General features: G+C 38.0%; 3 pseudogenes; 1 reads left to right on the forward strand and 2 right to left on the reverse strand.

The window, feature by feature from the left end:
• The window catches only part of LOC120882208, a 933,819-nt pseudogene that overhangs the window by 544,059 nt on the left and 364,104 nt on the right, over nucleotides 1-25,656 (forward strand).
• LOC120854704 lies at nucleotides 9,070-11,313 on the reverse strand (annotated as a pseudogene).
• Nucleotides 17,002-17,908, reverse strand: LOC120854686 (annotated as a pseudogene).

Raw genomic sequence — 25,656 nt, forward strand, 5'->3', positions numbered from 1 at the left:
GATTTAGCTGAACTTTAAAGAAAAAATGAAAGTACAGGATAAAATAGGATGGAAATTCCAGGAAAATACATATTATTTATAATGTCATAAAAGTGTAACACTTGTAACACTTTAGATCCACTTAGACTAACATTCTCCCTGTTAGTAAATCAAACTATGAATAGAAGGTCACTGCCCTGTATTGTCTCCAAATGACCTGGAATTTCTTTCTTAGAGTGTCAAGGAAAAGATTCCTCCTTCTCCTGATCAATGAATAGCGAGTCAGTTCAAATTTGTCGACTTTATCTCTACCCTCACTTTAACATAAACAACACCTCCACTTTTAGACATCTATAGTTGGATATCAGTTTAGTACATATAACAAAAAAAATAAAATTTTCCATAATATAAAAGGTGTTCCCCATATTGTTAAATTGCACCATCTTCAATGTAATTGCTCACCAAAAAAAAAAAAAAAATTAAATTAATAAAACACATCTTGTTATTCACTCCCTTTTTTCTATCATATTATTTCCTGATAGCTATGGAATACTGGGTTTCCTCAGTTGGCTCAACAGTAAAAAATCCATCTTCAATGCAGAACACAGGAGATGCAAGTTCAAACCTGGGTCAGGAAGATCCCCTGGAGGAATGTATGTCCACCCACTTTAGTATTCTTGCCTGGAGAATCCTATAAGCAGAAGAGCCTGGCAGGCTATAGTCTATAGGGTTGTAAAGAGGCAAACATGACTGAAATGATTGAGTATGCATACACGTGTATGGAATACTGTTGTCTCTACTTTCAAAGTATATAACATATTTTTTATCATTTCTTTCCTGGCCCAGGGAAGTAACTTCCTGCCAAGTCTCTCAACTTTCTTTTGGACACCAGCAATTTATTCTCCAGAAACAGCTCAAATTATACTCTTTAAATCTTGTTCTGATTACCACTGAACAACTCAAAACACTTATTCCAACCATGTTATCATAATTTAATACATACCAATTAATATTTATAGTAACAAGTACTGTAATCACCTTCACCTTTTTTCCAGTTGAAGAAGCTATATCTAAGAATAGCTTATAATTTTCCAAGGGCCCAAATTTTTAAGTGATAGTAATAGAATTGGAACCTAAATTTGATGTGTTTCAAAATGATTTAATTTATTCCAAAATAAAGTCCACAATTGTGAATCATAATTCCCACCATTAATATTAGTCTTACATTGGGGGAAGCATGTTCACAATAAGAAGGAAAGTTTTAAAATCACTTATAAATGCCTGATTTTGTTTTCCTTTAATCCAATATGATGATGGAGGCCAAAAGGTTGCAATATTGTCTGAAGGTATATTTGATTTAATTTAGCTGTCTCTTCATTTCTTTCATGGATTCTTCTGTTTATTTAGAACAATGTGATCTTCACTAAGCTAAGCTGCTAAGTCACTTCAGTCATGTCCAACTCTGTGTGACCCCACAGATGACAGCCTACCCGGCTCCCCTGACCCTGGGATTCTCCACGCAAGAACACTGGAGTTGGTTGCTGCCGGGGTCCAGCCCCGGTGGATCCAGGGTGATTTGAAGGTGGGGACAGGGTCGGCGTCCTTGGAAATAACTTATTTAATTACAGATAGAGAGGGATTAGAAAATTAGCAGAGAAAAAGAGTCTGAATAACTTGGTTTGCATGGAATACCAATCGCCACCTACATAGGCCACAGGCGTCTTTCCATTCTCCCAAAGGAGAGGAGGCACTGAGGCCTCCCCAGTCTGATCTTAGAAGCCCAGGCAAAATTAGCAGGCTTGGTGGGTACCCATGCACCAGATGGGAATTCAGCCAGAAAAATGGAGAGCAAGAAAGAAACGACATGGGGGAATCAGTCTTTCTGGAAACTGATCCCATTTCTTTATTTTTGGGTTTACTTATATACCTTTCGTTACACATAGGGATGAATATAGAGACACGCGGGGATCAGCAGTCCTGACCTTTATCAAAATCAGGTGCTTTACATAAAAGAAAGATCTTAGGGGTTTTACATCACCTTCTGGCCATGAGGCCTGTTGAAATTTTATGACCCTTTCTTTCTGATAATCATAAAACTTACTTTTTCCAAGGGTGTTTTTTCTTAAACCAGGCACCACCCTCCAAATAAAGCTACATTCCTATAGGGTGAGGGTGTAGTGAGTTACAATCAAGAAAGGAATTTATTTAACCCAAGGTTAACATGGTTAATCTTAAAGATTAATACTTATTTCTCCTATATGCTTAAAGGTTAATACTTATTTCTCCTATATGCTAGTTATATTCATTATAAGGGCAGGGAATATGGAGATTTAGCAGCAAACATCAGCCCAACAAATGAAGATCCTTTCACCAATGCTCCCCTTAAGATCTATTTAGTCTTAAGATAGTGATAAAGTTACATTTTTACATAGCAAGGACACAGTGATTTATAACAAAGTACACTGAGCTATTACAAAAGAGAAAATTCATTAACTCAAAAAGTCTAATATTGTTAACCTTAAAAACTACTATATTTCCTTTTCTATATTCCAAATACATTGATTAATATACTCCCAGGTGCCTAAGGATATGGAGGCCTGGTGGCAATCATTGACTCAACAATGAGAAAAGCCCTATGCTAATTAAGTGTCTCAAAATACTCCAAACTCTCTGTGCTGTTTATGGTTGAGAGGTAGTAAACAATCATGTGCTAGTGGCAGGAGTATGGACAATCCTGTCACACAAGCTAGTTTGCCAGCAGAGAGGTTTGACCTGAGACACCCTTGTCCCACCCAGGGCAGGGAATTAGCAGCAATTATTGGCACAACAAATGAAAAGCCCTTCACCAATATAATTCCTAACCAACCCACTATACTAATAATTTCCAACTTCCTAAAGGAATTTGCCTTTAGTAAGTCTAAAACATCTCGTGCCTCTCAGGTTGGGAGGGTGTAAACAATCACATGTGGCCTGAGGAAACTATACAGGCAGGCTAGAGAACCTTCAGAGGAGTTTGTAAGTTGAAACACTCTTGTCACCCCCAGGAATTTTTATTGACTTGGAGCTGCAAGTTAACTCCTTCTCTGAGAGAAATGGTTATGGGGGAGAGCCCCCCATAAAGTCAGAGGTGTAGGTGAGAGCATAAAACAGACTCTGGTTTGGGGGGTAGATGCTTGGAAACAGGGGGTTTCCTGAGGCTTTATCACGCCTTTGCATATGCCAAGCCTCCTTCCTCATGACCTTTGCCATGGGTGGAGTTCCTCACACTGGCCCGCAGCAGGTTGCCATTGCCTTCTCCAATGCATGAAAGTGAAAAGTGAAAGTAAATTCGCTCAGTCGTGTCCAACTCTTAGGGAACCCATGGACTGCAGCCTACCAGGCTCCTCTGTCCATGGGATTTTCCAGGCAAGAGTACTGGAATGGGGTGCCATTGCCGTCTCCGGATCTACACTATAGATTGCTTTAAAGAAATCCTACCATGTACATTTAGCAGAAATTAACATGAATCTTATATTTATATGTAAAGATAGTAACAAGCTATTTTCCAGGAAAATTTGTCTCTGGTAATTTCTTTTTAACTTCAAAATAGAAAAATACTATTAAATTGTTTAGCACTTCTCACTTTGTCATATCAGTACAGCCAGACTAGTTGACTCTGGGTTTTGAGAAAAATTCTGTTTTTTCCTTGCCATTTTTTTAATGCAATGCTTTCAGCCTGACAAAGGATCTCCTGAAACTTTTATATCAGCTCTTAAAAGAAAATAATCTATTTTTTTTTCAACAGAGACAAAGAAGACTTTTATGATTTCAAAACCCCATTTATCACTGAGTCTTAGAAATGGAGTGTCCAAGGTTGACTTTTACTTAATTAAATTCACTAAGACTTTCCACTAAATTGTGCAAGTGCATCTGTATGTGAAAAGTGAAAGTGTTAGTCACTCAACTGTGTCTGACTCTTGGCAACCCCCTGGACTGTAGCCCACAAGGCTCCTCTGTCCAAGGGATTCTCCAGGCAAGAATACTGGAGTGGGTTGCCATTCACCTCTCCAGGGGATCTGCTTGACTCAGGGACTGAAACCAGGTCTTCAGCATTGCAAGTGAATTCTTTACTGTCTGAGCCACTAGGGAGTCCCCCCAGGTGGTCATAGATTCACATGAGGTTAGATATAGATCTGAGTGTGTGGTGGGACACAAATTTATGTATTGTTGGATACAGACCTCTGCACATTTGGATACATATATATACTTGTGGCTTTGAGGACTAAGCTGTAAAACATGTCAGCAAAAGACACCAAACACTCTCTGAGCAGCTCATACAAAATGTGAATCAAATGAAAATAGGAGAATCTTCTTTTTCTATAAGAAGACAAAAAGTGAGGTTTATGTACACTCTACAGAGATGATGACAAATTTTTATTGAGTCATCAATCAATTCTTCATAATGCACATCTTTTCCTAGATTGGAAAACAAGATATTAAAACACGCCATCTTCTTCAAAGTAAATATGTAAATGACATTCTAAATGTACTTTCATTGTTTCTAGGAACAGAGAATGCAAATACAATTAATTCCCCTGATTTCATGGAACATAGAACAGTGAACATAGACAATTAACAAAGTTTCTTATCTCATGACTTGAAAAATACTATAAAAATTTTATAATTAACTAAATTTCTGTCTTGCTCTGTTTGGGCTACTATTACATAATTCTAAAGATAGTGGGATTTGATTTAGGTCATACCTGAATGGTCCAGTGGTTTTCCCTACTTTCTTCAGTTTCAGTCTGAGTTTGGCAATAAGGAGTTCATGATCTGAGCCAGTCAGCTCCTGGGCTTGTTTTTGTTGACTGTATAGAGCTTCTCCATCTTTGGCTGCAAAGAATATAATCAATCTGATTTCAGTGTTGACCATCTGGTGATGTCCATGTGCAGAGTCTTCCCTTGACTGTGTGGATCACAGTAAACTGTGGAAAATTCTCAAAGAGATGGGAATACCAGACCACGTGACCTGCCTCTTGAGAAACCCATATGCAGATCAGGAAGCAACAATTAGAACTGGACATGGACCAACAGGCTGCTTCCAAATAGGAAAAGGTGTACATCAAGGCTGTATACTGTCACCCTGCTTATTTAACTTACATGCAGAGGACATCATGAGAAACGCTGGGCTGGAAGAAGCACAAGCTGGAGTCAAGATTGCTGGGAGAAATATCAATAACCTCAGATATGCAGATGACACCACCCTTATGGCAGAAAGTGAAGAGGAACTAAAAAGCCTCTTGATGAAAATGAAAGAGGAGAGTGGAAAAGTTGGCTTAAAGCTCAACATTCAGAAAACGAAGATCATGGCATCTGGTCCCATCACTTCATGGAAAATAGATGGGGAAACAGTGGAAACAGTGTCAGACTTTATTTTGGGGGGCTCCAAAATCATTGCAGGTGGTGATTGCAGACATGAAGTTAAAAGACGCTTACTCTTTGGAAGAAAAGTTATGACCAACTTAGACAGAATATTGAAAAGCAGAGACATTAGTTTGCCAACAAAGGTCCGTCTAGTCAAGGCTATGGTTTTTCCTATGGTCATGTATGGATGTGAGAATTGGACTGTGAAGAAAGCTGAGCAATGAAGAATTGATGCTTTTGAAATGCGGTGTTGGAGAAGACTCTTGAGAGTCCTTGGACTGCAAGAAGATCCAACCAGTCCATTCTGAAGGAGATCACCCCTGGGATTTCTTCAGAGGAAATGATGCTGAAGCTGAAACTCCTGTACTTTGGCCACCTCATGCGAAGACTTGACTCATTGGAAAAGACTTTGATGCTGGGAGGGACTGGGGGCAGGAGAAGAAGGGGACGATAGAGGATGAGATGGCTGGATGGCATCACTGACTCGATGGATGTGAGTCTGAGTGAACTCTGGGAGTTGGTGATGGACAGGGAGGCCTTGCGTGCTGTGGTTCATGGGGTTGCAAAGAGTTGGACACGACTGAGCGACTGAACTGAACCGAAGGATAGTGAGGTGGCTTAAAAATTAAGGATTTGTTTTTCACAATTATAGATATTCTTAAGTCCAAGACAGAGTGGTCCATAGATTCCATTTATGATGATGGTCTGTTCTATAGTTGATGGTTTTCACATGGCAGAAGCATCAGTTGACTATAGGATGTCATTCATAAGGTCATTAATCCCATTTTCAAGGGCTCTACCTTTCAAATAACAACACATTATAAAGGATTAACTTGGAAATTTGGAAGGAGATTCAAACTTTCATTTTATAAAACAACCAAAAGTGAAGAAGTTAATAAGTTTTGATAAATGCAAATGTTTGACGTTATTTGGTTAGTCGTATTGTGCTTGACTTCCCTGGTGGCTCAGAGGTTAAAGCGTCTGCCCACAATGCGGGAGACCTGGGTTCAATCCCTGGGTCAAGAAGATCCCCTGAAGAAGGAAATGGCAACCCACTCCAGTATTATTGCCTGGAGAATCTCACAGATGGAGGAGCCTGGTGTGCTACAGTTCAGGGGTTGCAAAGAGTCAGACAAGAGTGAGTGACTTCACTTTTCACTTTCACTTTCATTGTGCTTGAGAAGACTTTGAGATGATGGCAGAAAGTGAAGAGGAACTAAACCACCTCTTGATAACGGTGAAAGAATAAAATGAGAAAGTTGGATTAAAATTCAACATTCAAAATACTAACATCATGGCATCTGGTCCCATCACTTCAAGGCAAATAGATGGGGTAACAATGGAAACAGGGATACTTTATTTTCCTGGGCTCCAAAATCACTGTGGTCTTTGACTGCAGCCCTAAAATTAAAAGATGCTTGCTCCTTGGAAGGAAAGCTATAACATACATAGACAGCATATTAAAAAGCAGAAGCATCTCTTTGCTGACAAACTCATTATAGTGAAAGCTATGTTTTTTTTCCAGTAGTTACATATGGATGTGACAGTTAGACCATAAAGAAGGCTGAACACTGAAGAATTTATGCTTTCAAATTGTGGTGCTGGAGAAGACTTTTGAGAGTGGAATCAAGATTGCCTGGAGAAATATCAATAACCTCAGATATGCAGATGACACTACCCTTATGACAGAAAGCAAAGAGGAACTAAAGAGCCTCTTAATGAAAGTGAAAGATGTGAGTGAAAAAGTTGGCTTAAAACTTAACATTCAAAAACCTAAGATCATGGCTTCTGGTCCCATCAATTCATGGCAAATAGTTGAGGAAACAATAGAAACAGTCACAGACTTTTTTGGTGGGGTCTGCAGATGGTGACTGCAGCCATGAAATTAAAAGACGCTTACTCCTTGGAAGAAAAGTTATGACCAACCTAGGCAGCATATTAAAAGCAGAGACATTACTTTGCCAACAAATTTCCATCTAGTCAAAGCTATGGTTTTTCCAGTAGTCATGTATGGATGTGAGAGTTGGACTATAAAGAAAGCTAAACACTGAAGAACGGATGCTTTTGAACTGTGGTGTTAGAGAAGACTCTTTAGAATCCCTTGGACTGCAAGGAGATCCAACCAGTCCATCCTAAAGGAAAGTAACCCTGAATACTCATTGGAAGGATTGATGCTGAAACTGAAGCACCAATACTTTGGCCACCTGATGCAAAGAGCCAATTCTTTGGAAAAGACCCTGATGTTGGGAAAGATTGAGGGCAGGAGAAGAAGGGGGTGTTAGAAGGTGAGATATTTGGTTGGAATCATTGATTCAACAGACATGAGGTTGAGCAAACTCTGGGAGATAGTGAAGGACAGAGAAGTTTAGAGTTCTGCAGTCCATGGGTTTGCAAAGAATCAGACACAATTTTGCACCTGAACAACAAGAAATCTTGAGGTATTAAACAGAGATAAAATTTCCTCATTTTATGAGGAAATTTTGTGATTTACTAGTAAAAAACATCCTTTGTCACAGTCTTATGCCCCTCGTGAATCCGACTAAATAAGGGAAGCAAGATAATGTTTCTTTGACCACATGTTTCCAACCACATTAAGGACAGATAATACTTAGTTTCAAGCCTAATTCAGACACAGAGACAGAGAGAGGATTTTATGAATGATGTGAATGATGTCTCTGCCCAATAAAACAATATATTCTGGCCTCTTTATTACCTAATAATCTGTATTTCACCAATAAAACAGATCAGAATGCCATACATGCAGTATCTTTTTTTTAACAAGGACAATGCTCAAGTTCTGTAGTACATATGTGAAATGCATAATTATGGATTACAATAAATTTACTCATGAAGGGCAGAGACTGGTCTCTATAGAAGGCTATGAAACACTGTAAATGAACAAGAGTAAGGGGATACTGAAAAATAGCAGAAGTCCAGTCAGATGTTCTAAACTACCTGGAAGAAGAAGTTATTATCTTAATGTAAATATAACACTAACAAAGCTGGAAAACTTGAGATACTATGGCTTCCCATTTGGGAAAATAAGTACAATTTAGTTATTTTATGCATGTCTACCTTGTTCACACATATTATTTTCACATAGTATCCTTATGATTAATACTGTAACTCTGAAAAATCACTATTCTTCTACATTAATATGTTAAGCAGTATGAACAAAATAATGTGGTAAAATATCTGATAGATACAAAAATAAGCTACAACTTCAAGCATTAATATTGGCTATCTCTGTTTAAAGAGGAGTGAATCAGTTTTCTACTTCTTATTTCATATTTTCTTTTTCTGAAATCTATAATGAGTCATATTAACTCTGAAAAAATGAATTATTTAAAATAGAAACATGAAAAACCCTGCACTTTCATACTATTAACTATAGGATAAGTCATTACATAGAACATACATATATGGTCTAACAGAGATAATTTTACACCTAAAATCTCTGTATATTTTCCTAAGAAACTGCAAAAGTTTTCTAAATATGTATATATACTTATAAAATATGAAAAACTTAAAGTATATTTTGATCATTGAAAGTATTCATATAATAAAGGTTTTAACCTGCCCACTTCATTAAATCTGAGGGAGATTTACTATAGTTAAATAAGCATACATATCTTATGTGGAAGCAGCAATTTTTCACTAAAAATAGGTGATACATATTCCACTGCCTCATTTTCTTTTTCTGATCCACTGCTTTTTCATGGCATTTTTTATCTCTCCATTTCTCAGAGTATAGATTAGAGGGTTCAGCATAGAAGTGATAATGGTACAGGATACAGTCAAGGATTTATCAATGGGTAACTGTGGAAAATTCTGCAAGAGATGGGCATATCAGACCACCTAACCTCCCCCTTGAGAAATCTGTATACAGGCCAGGAAGCAACAGTTAGAATTGGACATTGAACAACAGACTGGTTCCAAAAAGGAAAAGGAGTACATCAAGGCTGTTTATTGTCACCCTGCTTATTGAACTTACATGCAGAGTACATCATGAGAAACACTGGACTGGAAGAAACACAAGCTGGAATCAAGATTGCTGGGAGAAATATCAATAACGTCAGATATGCACATGACACCACCCTTATGGCAGAAAGTGAAGAGGAACTAAAAAGCTTCTTGATGATAGTAAAAGAGGAGAGTGGAAAAGTTGGCTTAGAGTTCAACATTCAGAAAATGAAGATCATGGCATCCGGTCCCATCACTCCATGGCAAATAGATGGGGAAACAGTGGAAACAGTGTCAGACTTTATTTTGGGGGGCTCCAAAATCACTGCAGATCGTGACTGCAGCCATGAAATTAAAAGACACTTACTCCTTGGAAGAAAAGTTATGACCAACCTAGATAGCATATTCAAAAGCAGACATTACTTTGCCGACTAAGGTCCGTCTAGTCAAGGCTATGGTTTTTTTGTGGTCATGTATGGATGTGAGAGTTGGACTGTGAAGAAGGCTGAGCACTGAAGCATTGATGCTTTTGAACTGTGGCGTTGGAGAAGACTCTTGAGAGTCCCTTGGACTGCAAGGAGATCCAACCAGTCCATTCTGAAGGAGATCAACCCTGGGATTTATTTGGAAGGAATGATGCTAAAGCTGAAACTCCAGTATTTTGGCCACCTCATGTGAAGAGTTGACTTATTGGAAAAGACTCTGATGCTGGGAGGGATTGGGGTCAGGAGGAGAAGAGGACGACCGAGGATGAGATGGCTGGATGGCATCACTGACTTGATGGACGCGAGTCTGAGTGAACTCTGGGAGATGGTGATGGACAGGGAGGCCTGGCGTGCTGTGATTCATGGGGTCACAAAGAGTCAGACATGACTGAGCCACTGAACTGAACTGAACTGAAAGTGGAAGGAGGTCTAACATACAGAAAAATTCAGTGCACAAAGAAGAGGACCACCACAGTGATGTGGGAACCACAGGTGGACAAGGCTTTGTGCTTCCCTTCCTGACTAAGATTCTTCAGGGAGTGCAGAATGACCCCATAGGAGATGAGTAAGAGCATGAAGATGACCACACAGATTACCCCATCATTGGCAACTACTGTGAGGCCAATAATGTCAGTGCATGCAACAAGGGTTACATGTCACAGATGAAATGGTAAATGACATTGGGGCCACAGAAGGGAAGGCTGTAAACAAAGAGAAGTTGAAGTACAGCATGTAAAAACCCACCAACCCAGGCCAGGAGAAGAAGCATAACACACACTTGCTGATTCATGATGGTCAAATAATGCAAGTGTTTGCAGATGGCCACAGAGTCGTCATAGGCCATGACCACCAGGAATAAAACCTCCATACCACCAAATAAGTGCTCTATAAAAAGCTGGGTCATGCAAGCTTGGAAGGAAATCGTTTTCTTCTCATAAAGTTTATAATCATTTTTGGGGTGACAGTAGTAGAATAAGCATCATCTATAAATGATAAGTGGGAGAAGGCAATGGCACCCCACTCCAATACTCTTCTTGCCTGGAAAATCCCATGGTCGGAGGAGCCTGGTAGGCTGCAGTCCATAGGGTCACTAAGAGTCGGACACGACTGAGCAACTTCAATTTCACTCTTCACTTTCATGCATTGGAGAAGGAAATGGCAACCCACTCCAATATTCTTGGAGAATATTGGAGAATCCCAGGGTCGGGGGAGCCTGGTGGGCTGCCGTCTATGGGGTCGCACAGAGTCGGACACGACTGAAGCAACTTAGCAGCAGCAGCAGCATAAATGATAAGTAGCCATGAAAGAAGCACATAGGGGAATTCAGAGTTGAACTGAACACCACAGTCAGGACAATGAGTAGGTTTCCCACAATGATCACAACGTAGATGAGCAAGAAGACCACAAATAGTATTTTCTGACCCTGGACACATTCAGTCATCCCCAAGAGGACAAATTCTGTTACATTGTTCCTTGGTTTCATCAAGTCTATATAAGAGCTCAGTTCATATATTAGAAGCAGTTTACCTACAACACAAAGGGGAAAACTTTTAAATTCAGTGTAAATTGCATCTTTTATGTATCCATTCATTTAAAATCAGTAGTATGGAGTATCTATATGATCCCAGTGTATCATAGACATTGTGTTAACCAAGTTGAACACAGGGTAAATGATCAAACGATTCCAGATCAGTGTTTGCATGTGCTCAGTCATGTCTGACTGTTTGCATCCCCATGGACTGCAGCCTGCCAGGCTCCCCTGCTCATGGTATTTTTCCAGGCAAGAATATTGGAGTGGGGTGTCATTTCCTACTCCAGGGGAACTTCCTGCCCCAAGAATCGAACTCATGTCTCTGCATCTCCTGAATTGGCAGGGGAATTCTTTACCACTAATGTCACCTAGAAAGCCCAGACAAATGTAAAAAGTGACATTATAAGCATATTGGCAGAATCCTAAGGGAAGATGAGAAGGGAATTTCATGAATATGTAAACCATTTATAAACTTACAAAGGTGTAATACTTGAGACAAACTTAAACTAATGTCCATATTCAGTAAGGGTAATGGAGCTATGAATATAAGTTCCCCTGGGCTGTCTCAGAACTCACTGAGGCTCCTTTCTGAGGGTCTTATTTGGATATTCCACATTTTACTGTCAAATGAATACTGAAGCAATTCCAACTTTGTCTCAAGCCCCTATTCCTACTCTAATTTTAACGTTTGTATATGCAATAGCTCCAGTTTTGGACATTTGAATTTGGATAACAATTGAGTATTTATAAAACAAAATTAAGAATGTTTCACAACATAAAAGTTGTTTCCCATCTCATTCAACATACCACCTTCAATGCCAATGCTCAGACAATAAAGCTTATAGGCTTCTTCTCTCTTCTACTGGTCTTCTATGACTTATTCATACCTTTAAGAAATTCTGCTGACTCTACTTTCAAAATGTATTACAAATTTAATCTTCCCTACCCCATTTCCTTCCTGGCCACTGAAGCAGCCTCCTGCCAGGTATGCTTACTTCTATTCTGGCTTATAACAACTTGTTATTAACCCATATGATTCTCTTTCATCTTGTTCTGATTATATTCCTTCACTGCTCAAAACTCCCACAGTGGATTCCGATCACGTAACCACAGTTTAATGGATCACATCTAATATTTATGGTAACAAGAACAGGAATCCTCATATTATATTTGAAGATACTAATGCTGAGAACATTTCATTCATTTCCTTGAGATCACACATTTTTAGTTTTAGTGGTACAACTAGAACTGGAATGTAATTTTGAGTTATTTCAATATGGTTTAATGTCTTACACAATAAAAAATGTCACACAATTGTGAAACCTGGTTCCCACTATTTACTATTAGTCTTTCTTACCTTGTGGAGTCTTGTTTAGAATCTGAAGGAAGAAATTTTAAGTTATTCACAAAGGCCTGGAATTCTTATTTCATCCAGTATGAGAACAGAAGGTGAAATGTGCATTATTGCTTCAGGAAATTGTTTATTTTATTCAGCTGTCTGTCCATTTTCTCCTTGAAGTCTTCTCATTATTCAGGTGACTGTTTTTATTTGCATTATAGAGTTTTAAAATGAGTTTTAAAATAAACTCTAAAGTGCACACACACAAAAAAACAATTTATCAGGTTAGGATAATTTATCAAAAAGACAAGCAGATCTTTAGGTTTACATAGGAATATAGAAACTAAACTTTTCCCAGGGAAATTTATCTAATGTAACCTTTTTTTCATATCAACTTCAAATAGAAAAATACCATCCAGTTATTTAGCCCTTCTCATTTTGTTATGTCTGTATGGCGAGACCAGTTGACTCGAGATTTTGCAAGACATTCTTGTGCTTTTTTTTTTTCTTTTTTAGGCACTGCTTTAACCTAGCAAATAACCTCCCCAAAATTTTAGACCAGTTCTTAAAATGATATCATCTTTTTACCTCTATAGGGAAAATATATAACTTCACTACCTCTGTAAATATGTCCGTCTCAGCCAATGGAGAGTAATGCTGTTAAATAGGAATGCCGGCTATCCTCTGCACCTGGTGCTCCTGGGGAACCCCAGTAGACATTTTTCCAGTCAGAACCAACGCTGTGACTAAGTGGACCCTTGTGGTTCATATTATGAATGCAAGATGCACCTCAGCAGCAACCAGCAGAGAAGTCTGAAAAAACAAGGTTTATTACTCAGGGGTCATGAAGGCTATGCAGCATGCCTGGGACCACACAGGGAAATGCTGAGACACAGACAGAGATAGAGATGAGAAAGAGAGAGATGTTGAGGAGAGAAAAAGAGAATCTGAGATCCTGCCTTCACTGGCCTCAGGGATGGGGTGCCTATGTATCCTAGGGTTCACGTTTTATTGGTGAATTTAAAACATAAGAGTGCGCCTAAATCACAAGAGGGAAAATTTGGGGTCTTGTGAATGGTCAGGTATAGATCACCCAGGGCTTTGTAAAAGGTGAACTACGTGGATGGAGAGGTCTGGCTCCTTATCTGGTTGTGTAGCTATTGATGCTGAAGATGGATGTCTTTGAAACGGTTAGCTGGACAACAAAAAGCTTAATGTTAGCCACTTACATTACACTCCAGAAAACTGACTGTCAGGCACTAACACCACAAGACTATTGCTAGATAAATTCACATTCTGAGGCACTGGGGATTAGAACCACACCACATTTTTTTCTTGGGAGAAACAATACAAAACGAAACTACATCAAATTTCAAGGTGAGTGCCTCATGTCCAAAAACTCTTTGTTCTACAGACAGGTTTTTAAGCGTAGTTTTTTTTTGTTTGTTTTTTTTTTTTAGTTCCATGAAACATAAGGCAAACATATTTGAAGTCAATAAAATTTTATTTAAGGAATTTCACATGTTATGATTTCTTCCATTGCACATCAAGGTTATTTTAGTTCCCCTAAAGTAAGATAGCACGTTTAAAAAGATCCTAGGCTTTTTTCTTTTTTTATTTAACTATATTAGACATGTGACACTGTGGAAGTTTAAGGTGTACAACCTGTTAACTTGATACATTTATAGACTATAGTAGGGCTTCCCTAGTGGTTCAGATGGAAAGAATCTTCCAACAATGTGGGAAACCCAGGTTTGATCCCTGGTTCAGGAAGATCTGGAGAAGGAAATGGCAAGCCACTACAGTAAATCTTGCATGCAGAATTCCACAGACAGAGGAGCCTGGAGGCTACAGTCCATGGGGTCACAAAGAGTCAGACATGACTGGCTGACTAACACTTAACTTCATAGAGTATATTATAATTGTCATCACAAGAATATACAATGGAGAAAAGACAATGTCTTTAACAAGTGGTGCTGAGAAAAGTAGTCAACCACCTGTAAAAGAATGATGCTTGAGCTTCCCTGGTGGCTCAGATGGTAAAGCATCTGCCTGCAATACGGGAGACCCAGGTTTGATCCTTGGGTTGGGAAGATCTCCTGGAGAAGGGAATGGCAACCCACTCCAGTATTCCTGCCTGGAGAATCCCAGGCACAGAGGAGCCTGGTAGGCTACAGTCCATGGGGTTGCAAAGAGTCGGACATGACTGAGCAACTTCATTCACTTCAGAACACTTTCTAACACCATATTAAAAAAATAAATAAACTCAAAATGGATTAAAGATCTAAATGTAAGACCAGAAACTATAAAACTCATAGAGGAAAACAAAGGCAAAATACTCTCTGACATAAATCACAGCAGGATCCTCTATGACCCATTTCCCAGAGTAATGGAAATAAAAGCAAAAATAAACAAATGGGGCCTAATTAATCTTAAAAGTTTTTGCACAATGAAGCAAACTTTAAGCAAGGTGAAAAGACAGCCTTCAGAATGGGAGAAAATAATAGCAAATGAAGCAACTGACAAATAATTAATCTCAAAAATATATGAGCAGCTCATGCAGCTCAATTCCAGCAAAATAAACGACAAAATCAAAAAATGAGCCAAAGAACTAAACACACGTTTCTCCAAAGAAGACATACAGATGGCTAGCAAACACATGAAAAGATGCTCAACATCACTCATTATCAGAGAAATGCAAATCAAAACCACAATGAGGTACCATCTCAGGCTGATCAGAATGGTTGCCATCAAAAAGTCTGCAAACAATAAATGCTGGAGAGGGTGTAGAGAAAATGGAAACCTCCTACACTGTTGTTGGGAATGCAAACTAGTACAGCCACTATAGAGAACAGTGTGGAGATTCCTTAAAAAAATGGAAATAGAACTGCCATATGACCCAGCAATCCCTCTACTGGGCATACACACCAAGGAAACCAGAATGAAAGAGACACATGTACCCCATTGCAGCACTTTTTACAATAGCTAGGACATGGAAGCAACCTAGATGTTCATCAGCAGGCAAATGGTTAAGAATGCTGTGGTACATATACACAATTGAATATTACTCAGCTACTAAAAAGAATACATTTGACTCAGTTCTAATGAGGTGGATGAAACTAGAGCCTATTATATAGAGTGAAATAAGTTAGAAAGAAAAAAAAAATACAGTATATTGACCCATATATATGGAGTTTGGAAAGATGGTCATGGTGACCCAGCAAAAGAGACACGGACATGAAGAACAGACTTTTGGACTCTGCAGGAAAAGGTGAGGGTGGGATGATTTGAGAGAATAGCATTGAAACCTGTATATTACCATATGTGAAATAGATGACCAGTCCAAGTTTGATGCACGAAACAGGGCACTCAAAGCCGGTGCACTGGGACAACCTGAGGGATGGGATGGGGAGGGAGGTGGGAAGGGGGTTCAGGATGGGGGACACATGTGCTGATTCATGCCAATGTATGGCAAAAACCACTACAATATTGTAAAGTCATTAGCCTTCAATTAAGATAAACTAATTAATTAAAACAATATGATTGCCATCAATAAAAAAAGAAACTTGCAAATTGTGTTGGAAATTATGTAAATTATGTAATTTAAAATTATTTAAATTATAAAAATATATTAAAATTATGGATCAATACAGAAAATATTTTTGTTATAAATAGAATTGTCTAGTTTGAATGGAAAGTTAGTTATTTCCCTGTACACCGCAAGCAAAGGAAAGGCCAATTTTTAAGGGTGTTTCAAGAGGGAGACAAGCATAAAATAGGAGCTTAACTATTTGCTATTTATGCTCCTTGGAGAGAATGTTTCTGGGAATGACTTGATGGACTGACCCTTGAGCCAGAAAAGATATGATACAAAGTAGTGCCAGCACTGGTTTAACAACAAAATAGATGACAGAAATCAAGGACAGAGTATAAAATTTGAATAAGAAACATGAAAAAGAAAAACAAACAAAATAGTGTTCAAAATAAGAAAATAAAGCTACAGAAACAACAGAATCTGGTTCTCGAGCCTCAAAAGAGTATCAAAGCAGATGGCAGAAGTGAGGAATGGTCTTGTGCTCCCACAATTGTGATTGCACTTCATGTTCTGTCTCTCCATGAGACGTTGGTTAAAATACAGATCTGTGCTCCATAGATTCTGCTTATTTTTGTACAGGTCCCACTGGAAGAGAACTATGTTGTCCAAACTGGGATGAGAACATTTTGCCTTTCCTATCAATCCAGTTTTATTTATACTGTGGCAGAATTAGCAATTGGCATCTTCTGCACTTTGCCATCTCGAGTCAGAGTTTGTTGCACCATAGCCTTCTCATGGCCTGTTTGACTTCTGCATTCCTCAGAGTGTAAATCAAGAGGTTGAGCAAAGGTGTCTCAATAGTGTAAAACACAGCCACATTCTTGTCCACTGAAAATGCAGTTACAGGGCGAGTGTATGTGTATATATACGGTACAAGAATAACACAATAACGATAATATGAGAGGTGCAAGTAGATGGGGCTTTCTTTCTTCCTTCTGCACTATGATTATTCAGAGAACGTAAGATGAAAACATAGGAGATTAGCAGCAGTATGAAACTCACCATGCATATAGCCCCACTGTTAAACACTATGAGTAGATTGATGACATAAGTATCAACGCAGGCAAGTTTCAACAATGGTTGCGTATCACAACATTGTGTATCAATAACATTGGGGCCACAGAAGGGTAATCTCAAAACCAAGAGAATCTGTGCTGAAGAATGAAGGCCCCCACCCAGGCCAGTTTCACCAGTGTGCCACAGACATGCTGGCTCATGATGGCTGTGTACCGCAGGGGCTTCCAAGTGGCCACATAGCAATCAATGGACATGAGGACAAGTACCAAGATCTCCATGCACCCAACGAAGTGAAATGCAAAGATCTGGGTCATGCACTCATTGTAGATTATTTTCTTCTCAGATACAGAATCTGCAATCAACCTAAGGGCAGTTGTTGTCACAAAACAGGCATCAGCAAAGGATAAGTAGAAAAGGAAAAAGCACATTGGGCTCCCAAGCATCTGGCTATTTCGTATAGTCATCACAATTAAGAAGTTTGCCAACAGAGTTGCAAGGTATAGAAGCAAGAAGATCACAAATACTACTTTGTCCTTTAGTAGATTCTGTGCTAACCCAAGCAGAATGAACTCGTTCACACTGCTGTTCACCTCCATGGTTATGGTGAATGTAAAACAGGCATAGCTGAGAAGTGGTTCATCTGCAAAGGAAGTGGGGGAAATCGTGACTTGGCAATAGAAATGTATTTGGACTTGAAATTATAACTTTTAGAGTTATAACTCCATCAAAACATATAACTCACTATTTCTCAAGGTTTTCATGCATTGCAATAAATAATGAAATAATGTTTTTTTTATGCTGGTTTTCATGCTTTAACCAGGGAATAAGGGAATAGGGAATAAGATTTGTGTGAGAGAACCTTCAATGACCATGCTCTTTGCCAAAGTCTGAGAGTTTATGACTTTGTTGTATGATATTGATCAGGTCACTTTAATGTCTTGATGCCTTTTCTTCAAATGACAATTAGAGGTTCCAATAGATATATGTGTATATGATATATATGCTCATATATGTATATACATATCAAATACTGAATTTTATATATAAAACCCATTTATATATAAAATTTTATATTCTATATAATTTTATAACACTTTTGGGGGTTCTTTCTTGAAGAAACACATTTCTTGATTTGGAAACCAGGTTGCACTCATTATTTCTGATCTGATCAAAATCATGTTTGGATTAAGCTTTTTTTTTTTTTTTTAATAACTTGACCACTCTCATTTTATTCAGCCTTCTGGATGATATTTGATTTAGTGTTTGTACAATCTGAGTCTTAGCAGTCTTGCCAATGACATGGTGCTTAATTCCCTGAAGGCTTCATCAAACTCCTTCTTACTATATTTTTCATCACTGTATTGTAGTCTGCCTGATGATAGATGTCTTTCTTTTTTTTTAACTTTTATTTTTACTTTATTTTGCTTTACAATACTGTATTGGTTTTGCCATACATTGACATGAATCAGCCACAGGAGTACATGAGTTCCCAATCCTGAACACCCCTCCCACCTCCCACCCCATAACATCTCTCTGGATCATCCCCGTGCACCAGCCCCAAGCATCCTGTATCCTGTATCAAACATAGACTGGCACTTCGTTTCTTACATGATAGTATACATGTTTCAATGCCATTCCCCCAAATCATCCCACCCTCTTCCTCTCCCTCAGAGTCTAAAAGTCCATTCTATACATCTGTGTCTCTTTTGCTGTCTCGCATACAGGGTCATCATTACCATCTTTCTAAATTCCATATATATGTGTCAGTATACTGTATTGGTGTTTTTCTTTCTGGCTTACTTCACTCTGTATAATCGGCTCCAGTTTCATCCACCTCATTAGAACTGATTCAAATGTACTCTTTTTAATGGCTGAGTAATACTCCATTGTGTATATGTACCACAGCTTTCTTATCCATTCATCTGCTGATGGACATCTAGGTTGCTTCCATATCCTGGCTATTATAAACAGTGCTGCGATGAACATTGGAGTACAGGTGTCTCTTTCAATTCTGGTTTCCTCGGTGTGTATGCCCAGCAGTGATATTGCTGGGTCATAAGGCAGTAAGCTTTAAGAAAAAAATGTTTTTCCAACTTTTAGGCTAGTTGTAATTATACTATTACTTTCATTCCCAATTAGGGCACATGATATATTTGAGTAAATCATTGAAACTGACATTTTGAGAAAAAATTATTATATGTTTGAATAATCCATTACCCATGCTATTAAGAAATGCATCAAATTAATCTTCACACTCTATGGATCTAATATGAAGTGCCATTTCTTATATTTCTAAAACTCATATAATGCCCTGTCCCATATCTGATTCTCCTACTACTGTTTTCCAGAGGTTTGTACTCTTCTAATTTTTATCTAAGACATAATTTTTAAATATATTTCAGGATTTAAACATACAAATATCTCCCATTGTTCTATTGTATTCTTTTTATAAGCATCAGTTCAGTTCAGTTCAGTTCAGTCGCTCAGTCGTGTCTGACTCTGCGACCCCATGAATTACAGCACGCCAGGCCTCCCTGTCCATCTCCAACTCCCGGAGTTCACTCAGACTCACGTCCATTGAGTCTGTGATGCCCTCCAGCCATCTCATCCTCTGTCATCCCCTTCTCCTCCTGCTCCCAATCCCTCCCATCATCAGAGACTTTTCCAATGAGTCAACTCTTTGCAGGAGGTGGCCAAAGTATTGGAGTTTCAGCTTTAGCATCATTCCTTCCAAAGAAATCCCAGGGCTGATCTCCTTCAGAACGGACTAGTTGGATCTCCTTGCAGTCCAAGGGACTCTCAAGAGTCTTCTCCAACACCACAGTTCAAAAGCATCAATTCTTTGGCACTCATATATAAATTTTCAATCATCTTATAATATTTTTATAATTTCTAATTTTCATTTTTGATTACTAAAAGCCTTTCACATTTTTTAAAGAGTATCCATACTGTAATTATTAATTTAGCAACCATAAATTAATGTATCAAAATCTCATAATATAAATTCTATCACATATCTTGACTTAAATTGTTTACAAATTTTCATCCTAATGAACAACTTTTGAATAAACTCTTCTTATACAACTTTTTGTTATTTTAATAATTTCATCAAAACATGTCCCAGAGATTACTGACATAAATATGCATATTTCATAATTATTAACAACTACTAAATAATCTTCCAATTTGGTTACTTCAATAGCTTTAGAAAAACTAGAATGAATATTTTTGCATAATAAAATCTCCAAAATTTATGGTAGGTTACAGACTGTGAAAAGTACAGTTAAAAATTCATAATTAACCAATTTCACTCACTGGATGAAAACGTTAGTTCCTTACATATTCTGTGAGTGTTTTCAGTATCTTGTGTGTATTTATATAGTTAAATATCTCTTCTTATGCACCAATTGTATTTTTCCATTATTTCTATATTTATAACAATAGGGCATGAATTTCTAATAAAAACCTAACATGGGGCACTCATATTTACTTGATTATCTGAATTAAAATTACATGCATTTTGATTAGCAACAGGGCATAATATTGTGTATATATTTACTTATATTTTATCCATTTTGAATTATGTAAATCTTTTGTCAATAAAATGTTAACACCTTTAAGTTATGAGCTTTTTCAATTTTATACACTAAAATCTATGAAAATTATTCTCCTTTCCATTTATTCTGTTACTTCAATTTGAGAGATTTCACCTTTATTCTTTCTATAATATTTCTGTGCTTTTTCACTTAAATGTCAAATGACCTTTTAATTTGCTTTAATATGAATTTTGAGACACTTTTTCTCTTTCCGATTAATTATCAGTCCTTCAATGCATCAATGACAGCATCAACTCAGTCATCAAACATGTACTAAGAAGCTACTCATATCTAGAGTCAGCTGATAGGGAATGGAAAGATGTCCTCTACCTCTTCACAACCAAGTTGGAGAAGTAACATTCCTCTACATAAGATCATTAATTACATAAAATTACACACAATTCTATTTGATAATACAAATTAATTTTAATGCCAAAAGTAGAAAGATCCATGGAGAATAAATTGATTGGACTGTTCAAATATGAGAAAAAAAATGGAGCTATGGGTTTTGATATGTTAAGCTGAGGTTTCCAACAAGAGTCTCTGAAACCCAAGTATCCAGTAAGTTTATACTGGGTGAAAGGTTGTTGTTGAATTACGACGCCAGGATTCTTGGCCCCCGGAGGAGAAGAATTCAATCTGGGGCCAGAGACGAGGCTTGATCACTCAGAGCTTTTGTGTAATAAAGTTTTATTAAAGTATAAAGGAGACAGAGAAAGCTTCTGACATAGGCATCAGAGGGGGGCAGAAAGAGTACCCTCCTGCTAGTCTTTAGCTGGATGTTATATAGTCACCAGCAGTCTGTTAATGAAAGAAAGGAATGTCTCAAAACTTAGAATGGCACCAGGCCCCTCACCCATAAGATGCATTTTGGGATAATCTTGGCTCCAAATGGTTTATCTTGGGCCATAAAAGGATTAACTTGAATCTTGAAGAAGGGCAGAGCACCATACAAATAGTGTCATTTACATAGATTAGAGGAACAATATCGGAGTATAACATACTGGTTTATCAAGTAGGTTCTGAGCCCAAAAGGCGGAACCAACTTGAAGACAGAGTTTGGGGTAAATGCATAGTACATTAGCATAGCTTAAGATAAACATTTCCATAAGAAAAAGGCATTGGTTAACTTCAGGTGAAACCAGGTGTCATGGCAACACAGAATTTAAAGAGAAACCTCCTTTTAAATTTGTATAGAGAAGGAAAAAAATATTGCTAGTTTGTTTCCTCCTGTGGCTTAAGGGAGATAAAAATGTCTGACACTTGCAGGCTATTTCCTCCATTTGGAGACTCCTGGCCTTCCTGCCTGTTACCCTCTCACGTGTTTCCTTGAATAGAATAAATATTTTCATATCAATAAGTCAAATTGTCCACTTACCTCTAATAAATTTACACATCTAAACAAAATTTTAGGTTTCCTTGTAGTCTAGCTAAAATATAGCCAGGACATGGAAACAACCTAGATGTCCATCAGCAGATGAATGGATAAGAAAGCTGTGGTACATATACACAATGGAGTATTACTCAGCCATTAAAAATAATATATTTGAATCAGTTCTAATGAGGTGGATGAAACTGGAGCCGATTATACAGAGTGAAGTAAGCCAGAAAGAAAAACACCAATACAGTATACTGACACACATATATGGAATTTAGAAAGATGGTAATGATGACCCTGTATGCGAGACAGCAAAAGAGACACAGATGTATAGAATGGACTTTTGGCCTCTGAGGGAGAGGAAGAGGGTGGGATGATTTGGGAGAATGGCATTGAAACATGTATACTATCATGTAAGAAACGAAGTGCCAGTCTATGTTTGATACAGGATACAGGATGCTTGGGGCTGGTGCACAGGGATGATCCAGAGAGATGATATGGGGTTGGAGGGGGGAGGGGGATTCAGGATGGGGAACTCATGTACACCCATGGTGGATTCATGTCAATGTATGGCAAAATCAATACAGTATTGTAAAGTAAAACAAAGTAAAAATAAAATTTAAAAAAATTTAGAAATGTTATAATTACTATAATTGCAAAATGGCTTCCCTGATTGCTGAGTTGGTAATAATCCACCTGCAATGCAGCAGACCCTGGTTTGATTCCTTCATCAGAAGATCCACTGGAGAAGGGACAGGCTACCCACTCCAGTACTCCTGGGCTTCCCTTGTGGCTCAGCTGGTAAAGAATCTGCCTGCAATGTGGTAGACCTGAATTCGATCCCTGGGTTTGGAAGAAACCCTGGAGAAGAGAAAGGCTACCTACTGCAGTATTCTGGCCTGGAAAGTTCCATGGATTGTATAGTACATGGGGTCTCAAAGAGCTAAACACGACTCAGCAACTTTCACTCACTCCAAATGACAGTTTCAGTAATCTCTGGTGAGTATTTAAAAGGGGAATAAATTAATGATTGTTCAATTTCAGTGCATTAGGTTTCCAAAAGGAGATGAAGACAAAAGGCAGGGGGCCCTTTGCTGTGAGAAGAGGAGCAGTTTGGAGAGAATGATTAAATATCATTAGAAGAAGAACAGCATGCATTGCTTTAGGAAAAATATATCTTCTCTCCATAAAGACTGCACTCTCATTAAATCAGAAAGCTGTAAAAGAAAATCTGTGGGCAGATAATAGACCACTGAAACCAGTGCATCTAATTTTATTTTGTTTTGCTTTAAGTAAGCAAAGAAAATATTTGGGAACATAAAGACTTAATCTATGCATTAGGTTGGATCAATACCCCCTCAGAACTTTATGACAGAATTCAGTCTGTATTTCCAAACATCCCTGGATCATCCCACCACTTCACCGACTTGTTGTGAAGAGGCTAAGGACACTTTTCCATGCTCTATCTGTTGACTCTGCATAATGAATAGTCTCTTAGTACATATCTGATGACTGACTTGTTGGTATCTCTGATGCCACGAAGGATTTGTGATTAATCAGAAAGAGGAAAAGTATCTGAAAACTCATATTTAAGTAAATTAATAGGTCATTTGACACTAATATTAAAAAGCACAGAAATACTATAAGGAAGAATAAAGATGGTATCTCCCAAATTGAAGTAATAGAATGATACTAGTAGTACTAGTGGTAGAGGAAACTATTTTTGCTTCCTTCATCCTTAGATTTTTACTTTCACCTGTTGAAATTTTAACCAATTAAATGATATATGGGGCCAAAGTCTGTAATTTTTTTTTTTCTCCAGGGAGACATGTGTCTGTATCTTCTCTACTCCTATATTACTATGTGGGTTTCCATACACATATTATTGAATAAAGCAATACTGGATTAAATATTTTTATCATCTAATCTTATCATTCAAACAAGCTTTCCCTTGTATTATTTCATCTGACTTTCATAATTTTTTGCATGGCAACTGTGGCCATTTGTTTGTCTTTTTCTAGTTACAAAGTTTGACCTGTAATACAGAGTATTTTAACTAAGGCAGTTAGGGTATAACTAGATAAGGATGTACCTAGATAGCCTAGCACTCACCCACATTTCATATAAAATATCAAATCCCAGTCATCACATAGATTGCATCTTAAAAAAGAAATTCTGAGCCATCAGAGAAGGATGTCAAATTGATACCTTAAATTTCTGTCCTGACTCCAAAATCAAGTTAATTAAACTGCATATTGAGGCTAATATCAAAGCAGGAAACTAAAAGAATCTAAATGGATTATAGAGAAGAGGAAGGAAGCAGACTAATCAAGTTAGAGCAGGAGAGAGGAGAGCGAGTGAGCAGAGACCAGGGAAACAATAGTCAGGCATAGGGTACAGAAAGACAGAGTGGGGAGGTGAGCAAAAATATTAGAGAGGGTAGTCTGAACCAAAATTTCACCACAGTTCAGCGTCTTTCTTCCTGGCTGACCACACAGTCACTTTCCTCTAAACCAAAAGGGGAGTCTGATTATGAGCAAAGGGTTGTCAGGGGGCTTGAAAATTCAACTGTGTAGAAAGCACAGTTCTATTTTATATTCCATCCTAGAAACATCAGCAATGACCTACACTTTCAACAAGAAGATCCCCAAGAGAGAAATTTATACCAAGTTGGCCTCAATCCAGTTCACTCTACCCTCTGTGAGCAGAGATGCATTTAAGAGCAAATGGCAACCCACTCCAGTGTTCTTGCCTGGAGAATCCCAGGGACAGGGAAGCCTGGTGGGCTGCTGTCTATGGGTTCACACATAGTTGGACACGACTGGAGTGACTTAGCAGCAGCAGTACAGCTATGTGCCAACTCCAAGGAAAGCCTAGGAACCCTAGATCAACATAACCCTTCATTGGTGTGAACACTCCCCAGGACCTCCATCATCCGTTAGAAGACACATTGACTAAAGATTCTAAGAGCTTGGTCTTTAGGAGGCAATTCGAAGAAAATATTTCAGAGAAAATGAAAAAAACTTACCTCTTAGGAGCAAACAGGTGACTTCCAATAAAATATACTTTGCACATCTTCAACTTTAATTTACTTAAAAGTTAAATTATATGAAACCTGAATAAAACACACAAATTATACTTCATTAAGATTTATCTTGGGATTTATCACAAGAGGTCATGGGATGTAAGGAGTTTATGGAAAAAGGGGACTCTGCATATGGCAATAATTCACAAGTTCCTCCTCAGAAGCACTTGTTTAGACAGAACAAGGTCTCTTATTGAAGCTGAGAGGAGTCATGTGAAAAATGGGGCCAATTTCTTAATTTGCTTCTTGGAGGCTTTGTGTAGAAAACTATTTCTGCATTCTGAA

The sequence above is a fragment of the Oryx dammah genome, unplaced genomic scaffold, assembly GCF_014754425.2.
Source record: "Oryx dammah isolate SB20612 unplaced genomic scaffold, SCBI_Odam_1.1 HiC_scaffold_2, whole genome shotgun sequence".
Taxonomy (NCBI): Eukaryota; Metazoa; Chordata; class Mammalia; order Artiodactyla; family Bovidae; genus Oryx; species Oryx dammah.